Source organism: Triturus cristatus, chromosome 1_1 (assembly GCF_964204655.1).
Source record: "Triturus cristatus chromosome 1_1, aTriCri1.1, whole genome shotgun sequence".
NCBI classification, from domain to species: Eukaryota; Metazoa; Chordata; class Amphibia; order Caudata; family Salamandridae; genus Triturus; species Triturus cristatus.
In genome coordinates, this window is record NC_140579.1 from 833,590,960 (window position 1) to 833,599,785 (window position 8,826).

Below are 8,826 nucleotides of genomic sequence, written 5' to 3' on the forward strand. Positions count from 1 at the left end.
GTGAAGGGAGTACTTAAAAATACATGCACTCCCATGGAGTGGTGCTAGGTAATTACAAAAAGAGTCCCCCCAGAGTAGCAGTGGAAAGATACAATTCATTCAAAACACTGAGACGAAAGTGCTACTGGGCAAGACAAATACAAGACTAGAAAGGTAAGGCATTGCCTTCAAAAGAACAAGCCAAGCAAGAGGACTTCATTTCCCACCACCCATCAGCACAGGCAGTGACATCACTGGATCTCCCATCAGCCACCTGCATAGGAAGTGACATCACTGAATTTTGCATCATCTATCTGAACAGGAAGTGAAATCACCGATTTTCCCGCCAAAACAGTCTTGAAGAAGCCAAACAAAAGGACTTCAATTCCCATCCTCCATTAGCACCGGAAATGATATCATGGCACCCTGGACTCCTCACCCCTCCCAGTACCTACTTCATGACAGCTGTAAAATGGACATGCGGCGGACTCGCGCAGCGGATGAGCGTGTAGGGCGCACCAAAGGCAAGTCCATCTGTGCCTGGACAGCACCCTGCAATTGTAACCCAGGTTCGATCACCACACAGTGAGACTCTGCAGGATTTGTTAGGTCACTAGGTCCTCCAACTGCTGCCACACCGCACTTAACACCATGGTAGGAGCTTTCACCCGTACCCACTGCTGGTTCTCCATCAACCACCCACCCACAACCCCCAAGCAAATACTAACAATGCCCTCCACACCCCCTCCCAACACACGCACCACCTACACCCTACACCATACACCACAGCAAACCCGTGCCTCAACACCCACTCTCATGCATTATTCTCAACACACAATCACTCAGCAAACACACAACCGAAATATAAGAGCTTCTGAGTAGCAATGCACCCAAAATCGTCTTCATTACAGAAACTTGTCTCAACCTCTCATCGGCTCCCAACATCACTACAGCAATCCCAGCGAGCTACAAGATCGCTCAACAGGACTGCCTTCACAAGCTAGGAGGAGGACTGACTATCGTCTACAAGGAATCCATCAAATGCACAAACTACAGAGAAATGCCACCCCATTCATGGAACACTTGCACTTCAAGCTGCAAAGCTCCAAAATATTGACCCTGAACAGAACCCTCGCCTACCAACCACCCGGACCACGAGCCACCTTTACCAACCTCATCACAGACTTTGTTGCGCCACTCATCATCGGCTCCAGAACCTACAGTTCGAGGCATATGAGCTGCAGATTACACACTGTGCATAGATCGCCATCTGGTGTTGGGCCCGGATGTTGCAGTTGTTTTTCTCTTGGAAAATCTTTGGAAGTCACGAGGTATGTGACTCCTCCTTTGGATCGTATTGCGCTCGGCTCCATCCTCAGATTGTTTTTTTCTGCCATCGGACTCAGATGTGATCTTCGCGCTCCGGTTCCGAACAGTTTCCTGTTCTATCGGCGCGCAATCCTTCCCCCTTTACGCGGTATTGTTTTCGATCGCGATCTCCACACTCGACACGCTCTCATCGATCCAAGTCTTCGATTCCGGTCGTCGACTAAGGCCTTCGGGCCTACCCAAGCTCCGGTCCTGGCTGATGGAAAGGACTCCATTCAAAAAGTGTCCTCGATGTGGGTCCAAATTTCCCCACACCGATCTCCATGAGGTATGCAACCTATGCCTCTCCCCTGAACATGAGGCTCGAGACTGTCCGGCTTGCAAATCCTTCCGGTCCAAGAAAACCAATCGAGACCGAAGGGCGAGAAGAATTATGGCACACTCGTCGACGGCGATCCCAGACGACATCTTTGGTGAAGGCGTCGACGCTCCAGAAGACAGCACACCGAAGAGGGCTTCGTCAGCGCCTCCGAGGCCGACGACTCAGATGTCGAGGACATCACTCTGGCACAGAGGGTCGTGAGTACCAACATCCACCCCACATCCAAAAAGGCTTTGGTTACGCCTTCGCCCTCGGGTCTAGGCACAACCAAGGACATTGCTTCCCACACCGTGCCTTCGGGCCCGGTAAAGAAGCCTATCCAGCCTTCTGGCAGCTCGGGCCCGAGCCAGCCTGCCATCGGTGCCGAGAAACACTCCTCTGCACCGACGCCGAAAAAGAAAATGGCCTCCTCGGCACCAAGCTCTACCCCAAAGCACTCAGCACCGAAAACCAGCACAAGCTCCTCGATACCGACACCGTCCCCGGAGCCGACCATAAAACACAGACATCGACACCCACACCTCGCAGCCGAAAGTCATTTCGGAGCCGAGTAAACAACCAGCCATTCCAACACAGCACGGTTCAAAACACCGAACTGATGCAGACTCCAAGGCTAAAAAACCTACGGCGCCGATGGATCGGCCACTCACTGAAGAACTATTTAGGCCTGATCCACTGCAAAAAAACACTGGTCAAGGACCCTAAGACTGGACATTTGATGGTCAGCATCAAAAAGAGACCGCTGGACAAGCCTGCTCCACCTCCAAAGAGGAAAGACTTTGCTACCTCCCCTTTAAGAATCCCATCACCCCCTCCACCTCCTCCACCAACTCCTCCACCTCCTCCTCCTCCTTCTCCTCCCCCTCCTTCTCCTTCCCCCCCCCCCCCCCTTATCATTCCCCCACACTTTATTCGGATGATGTCTATCATGTCACAGGGGACGAGCCGCAGGACCAACCCACAGGGGACTCCACTCCTACCGGCTCCCCAGACCCATGGGACGATTATAACATTCCAGACATCCCTAATGTCCCGCAGGATGATCTCTACCCTTCGAGACCATCTCCTCCAGAAGACTCAATGGGGTTTAACCACCTACTCCAGAGGGCTGCACACTACCACAGAGTGGATCTCCATACTGACCCCGTGGAGGAGGACTTCCTCCTAGATACCTTCGAAACAGCACACAGGGCCGCTTCCATCCTGCCCATGCTCAAAGGCGTTATCAAGCACGCACCCGAGGTCTTTAAGGATCCATTCAGAGCCAGGCTCATCAACCCTCGCATAGACAAAAAAAATATAAGGCCGCCCCTACAGACCCCCACCTACATCAGAGGGCCAGCACCACTAGATTCCCTAGTAGTGTCTACTGCAAGAAAGCGTGCCAACTCCCAAGCATCAGGCGCGGCACCACCACCTGATAAGGAGTCCAAACTCTTGGACGCATCCGGCAAGCGCACTGCATCCCAGGCTGCCAATATATGGCACAACGCAAACACACAAGCGCTTTTGGCACGATACAACAGGGCACATTATGATGAACTAGAAGCCATCATGCAACACCTCCCTGACAAATATAAAAATAGAGCCAATGAGTTAATCCAGGAGGGTAAAACTATCACCAACACCTCCATTCGCTGTGCCCTAGATGCAGCTAGGACAATTAACACCAGCGTCCTCCTCTGTCGGCATGCCTGGCTGCGAATTTCAGGTTTCAAACCAGAGGTGCAAGCTTCCATCCTGAACCACCCTTTTGACCAGGATCATCTGTTCGGCCCAAAAGTTGATGAGGCCCTAGAGAAAGACACAGATACAGCGAAGTCTATGGGAGCCTTACAATCGCACCGTCCCAGGCGCTCCTTTCGCCGCTCTTCCTTTCGAAGCACCTCCAGAGGCTACTCCTCTGACACCGCTTCTACTTCCTATAAAGCCCCTACCCAATCCACCTTTACAAGGGGTCACCAAAGAGGCAGCTATAGGGGCAACAATAATAAAGGCAGAGGCAAGACAAACACCTCCCGCTCTGCCTCCCCCCCCAGACCATCCCACTCCGGTCGGGGGCAGACTCCAAAATGTCCTTCCTGTGTGGACTACCATCACCTCAGACAAATGGGTATTACAAATAATTTGGTCAGGCTACTTCCTCGAACTAACATCTACCCCCCCCCCCCCCCCCCCCCCCACCCAAACAACGCCCAATGTCACAAGAGCATTTAGCATTACTAAAGCAGGAGGTAAACTCCCTCCTACAAAAGAATGCAATAGAACTAGTTCCTACCCAGCAGCAAAATATGGGAGTTTACTCCCTATATTTCCTCATACCAAAAAGGGACGACCCTCTCAGGCCGGGGAACAGCCATTACAACGCGGTTTTTACCACGCGCAGCTTTTACATCTCATGCGTTACAACGCATGCGATGTTACAACGCAATGCCATTACAAAGCAAGTCTTTACATCGACTTGCGCTAGATGGCGTGCTAACATTACAAATAGTGTAGTTTACAATCCCAACACCTTCCCTACTGTTACGTGGACTGGAGTTGGAATAGTAAATTACACTTTTCTAAGGTTAGCACGCCATCTAGTGCAAGTCGATGTAAAGACTTGCGTTGTAATGGCATAGCGTTGTAATAACGCATGCGTTGTAACGCATGCGATGTAACTGCACGCGTTGTAATGACACGCGTTGTAATGTCATACATCCTCTCAGGCCCATCCTAGACCTCAGACCCCTAAATCACTACATACACTCAGACCATTTTCATATGGTCACGCTTCAACAGGTACTTCCACTGCTCTCCCAACACGACTTCCTGGCCACCTTAGACCTCCAAGACGCCTATTTCCACATTCCTGTTCACATCGCTCACAGGAAGTTTCTCAGATTTGTAGTGGACGGTCAACACTAACAATTCAAGGTGCTCCCCTTCGGAATCACCACAGCCCCACGGGTGTTTACCAAGTACCTAGCGGTAGTGGCAGCACACCTGCGAAGACAACACATCCATGTCTTCCCATACCTAGACGACTGGCTCATAAAAGCCAACACGTACAACCAGTGTGTACAACACTCACGCCACTATCCAACTACTTCACGAGCTGGGCTTCACAGTAAATCACACGAAGTGCCATCTGAAACCGTCCCACGTAAAACAATACCTTGGTGCCACCATACACACCTCAAAAGCGCTAGCCTATCCCAGTCCTGCCAGGATAGCAAGCATTCAGGCTCTACGTGCCAAATTTCAACCGGAACACTCTCTTCCAGCTCGAGTGTTCATGCAACTTATAGGAATGATGGCCTTTTGCATATTCATAGTACCTCACGCAAGACTCCAGATGCGTCCTCTCCAAGAGTGCTTAGCACGCCAATGGAACCAGGCCCAGGGTCAATTGACAGATCTGGTGTTGGTAGACGGTCGTGCCCATCGCTCTCTGCAGTGGTGGACCACCAAAAACCTTTCCAAAGAGCGACCGTTCCTGGACCTGGTTCCTCAGATAGTACTGACAGCGGACACATCACTCTCCGGCTGGGGAGCTCACCTACTACATCACACCATGCAGGGCAGGTGTACGCCTCAACAAAAGTTACTCCACATCAACCATCTGGAGTTACTAGCCATATTCTTAGCCCTAAAGGCCTTTCAAACGCATGTCTCAGGCAAGGCCGTCTTAGTCCGCACGGACAATATGACAGCCATGTACTATATACAAAAACAAGGGGCACACACTCTCGACAGCTCTCTCAGCTAGCACAGAACATATGGAGATGGGCCACACCCCAAAAAATCTTTCTCCTAGCCCAACATGTCCCAGGAGTCAAACACGATGGCCGATCTGCTGAGCAGACAAACACAACAGATCCACGAGTGGGAACTCCAGCCACAAGTTCTTCACCCGTACTTTCAAATGTGGGGGCACCCACACATAGACCTCTTCACCACCCACAAATGCCCAAGCTTCGCCGCCAGGTATCCACACCCGTCGTCCATAGGCAATGCGATATGGATGAATTGATCAGGCAGATTTGCGTACGCTTTTCCGCCTCTCCCACTCATTCCATTAGTGGTGTGCAAACTACAACACTCCCTCACTCTCCTCCTAGTAGCTCCAACTTGGGCCAGACAACCGTGGTACACCACACTGCTGGAACTATCTGTAGTACCACACCAAAAGTTACACCTCTCTCCACGTCTCTTAACCCAGAACCATGGAGATATCAGGCACCCGGACCCAGCTCAGCTCAACCTTGCGATCTGGCTCCTGAAATCCTAGAATTCGGTTATCTAAATCTTCCCCCTGACAGTATGAACGTCATTAAAGAAGCTAGACGACCTACCACTAGAGCTTGCTACGCAGCCAAGTGGAAACGTTTTGTGGTCTATTGTCACAATAATAACTTCAATCCCCTAGATGTGTCCATTCAACACATCCTAGGCTATTTACTACACCTACAAAGATGCAACCTAGCCTACATGTCTATTAGACTGCACCTTGCGGCCTATCTACAAAACAGATAGCAATCTTCACTACACTCTAAAGAGTGATAGATGTTATCTATATACGTACAATGCTAAGTTAGCACAACCGCGTTAGATGTTAGAAAGCCATCTTGCTGCTTTTGCACACGACACTGTAGTTGCATGTTATTAATTGAGAAATGCTTGCTCGACTTTGCTTCACATGAGAACTGTCTGTTGTTCACATCCCAAACAGTGAGCAGCGACCTTGGTCTGAACATCGTGTAAAGAAACAGTCTTGGTCGCTAGACGGTGCATGTTGTTGGGTTCAGGTTAATCGGCCCACTATTTAGCCAAAACACGCACGCAGCAGCAAATACCTGAAAGTCGGGTGCTTTTAATATTGCAGTGTTGCATGTTTTTCATTACATTCGGAAGAAGAGCTTTCCCAGGAGCAGAGTCTAGCTGATCCTGTGATGTGATCTCACTGAGCTGATCTTTACGGTATGGGGTTCCCCATTCAAGCCTAGAGACCTTTTATTAGTCTAATAATAATACTATTAGTTTATTAGCGAAAGGAAGGTGGCTGAAATCCACTGTCATTTTAGTATGATTACTCCTTTCATTTTCTATGGTATTGTAACTATGCTGATGGTTTTGATCTTAATCATTTGTCTGCTTATGTTAGCCAAAGTACTGCATCTTGGGACACAAGGTTTATAAAATAAACTCTTTACACTTTACCGTGTCTCTGTTTATTCTGTTGTGGACTGATATGAGAATAATTACGAACAGGTATTTCTGATTCCCACCATTCCTGAGAATACCCTAAGTCGCTTGTTCTGGGTTGTCTATACATTGGGACCGCCGAGATAAACCTCGGATAACGAATGGGACACTGATGCTGGTCGGATAAGGGGTTCTGGGTTCTGAGGTGAGTTTTTGGTACACCACAATTCACTGAGGTCCTGGTTTCCTGTGCATAGTTTTGTTGCAGGGATTCTGCTTATGCACAGGAGTACCTGCCATAAAAGCTTTCATGGGAGGCCTCAAAAGAATAACTCACCTGTGTGGAACCTAAACATCGTTCTCACCAGACTAATGGGGTCTCCCTTTGAACCTCTACACAAATGTGAACTTCAATTCCTATCATGGGAAAACTGCTTTTCTGGTAGCCATTTTTTCCCTCCGAAGGGTCAGTGAGATACAAGAACTCACCATTCAAGAACCTTTTCTGCAAATGCATCATAACAAAGTTGTTCTCCGCACTAACCCACTATTCCTCCCTCAAGTAATTTCTCCCTTTCATCTAAACCAATCTGTGGAACTGCCCGTATTCTTCTCGCAGCCACAGACCATTGCAGAGAGCTCTCCACACACTAGATGTCAAACGAGCCTTACTCTACTACATTGTGAGAACACAACCCTTTCGTAAGACCAAACAACTGTTTGTGTCTTTCTCACCACCACACAAAGGCAACCCCATCTCCAAATCTGGGATAGCTAGGTGGATTGTCAAATGCATACAGATTTGCTACCACAAAGCAAAACAAACGCATTCTGTTCTCCCTAAAGCCCACTACACGTAAGATAGGGGCTTTTATGGCATTCTTTGAGAACATCCCCTTAGATGATATCTGCAAAGCAGCTACATGGTCAACACCGCACCCTTTCACTAAACACTATTGTGTAGATGTGCAAACTAAGCAACAAGCTAGTGTGGGCCAGGATGTACTCAAAACATTGTTTCAAACCACTGCAACAGATACTGGTGGTCGCCACTAGGAGCGAGTACTGCTATATAATCTATGCACAGTGTGTAATCTGCAGCTTATATGCCTCGAACGGCAAATGCTACTTACCAGTATGCATCTGTTCTTGGCATGTAGAGCTGCAGATCTACACACGCCCACTCGCCTCCCCGGCTACCTTTATCTGTTCCAGTTTATCTTATTTAGATACAGCACACATGGGCATCTTCACTGCTTATTAGTACGCTCCTTCATTTCCCTGCTGGCGAAAAACAATCTGAGGATGGAGCCGAAGCCCATGCGCAATACGATCCAAAGGAGAAGTCACATACCTCGTGACTTCCAAAGACTTTCCAAGAGAAACCACTGCATAGATCGCCATCTGGTGTTGGGCCCGGATTTTGCACAGTGTGTAGGTCTGCAGCTCTACATGCCAAGAACAGATGCATACTGGTAAGTAGCATTTGCCTTCCCCTCGGTGACCTCAACTTTCACTAGGAAGACCAAAACGACCTCTGCGTCAGAGCACTCCTCAAAAGTTTGAGCAACATTGGACTAACCCAGCTCATCACAGAACCAACACACACTGCAGGACACACACTTGACCCCATCTTCATCACAAGTGACAGCATCAAATACAACTCCACCGCACAGCTCACATGGCCTGACCACTCCATCAGCCACTTCCAAATATGCACACCTCAAGTCAGCATCCCTACCAGATTCAGCACTCCAAGTCGCAGCTGGGGCAAAATCTCAGAAGCAGACTGGCTCAGCTTCCTCAACACTGATTAGCCTAGCCCCAAAAACAACCTCGACTAGGACATCAACAACTGGATCAAGAACTGCACGGACTCCCTCGCACTCATCAAACCAATCAAGCAAAGAAGATCAAACAAGCAGGCCAGCTAGTACACAGAAGAC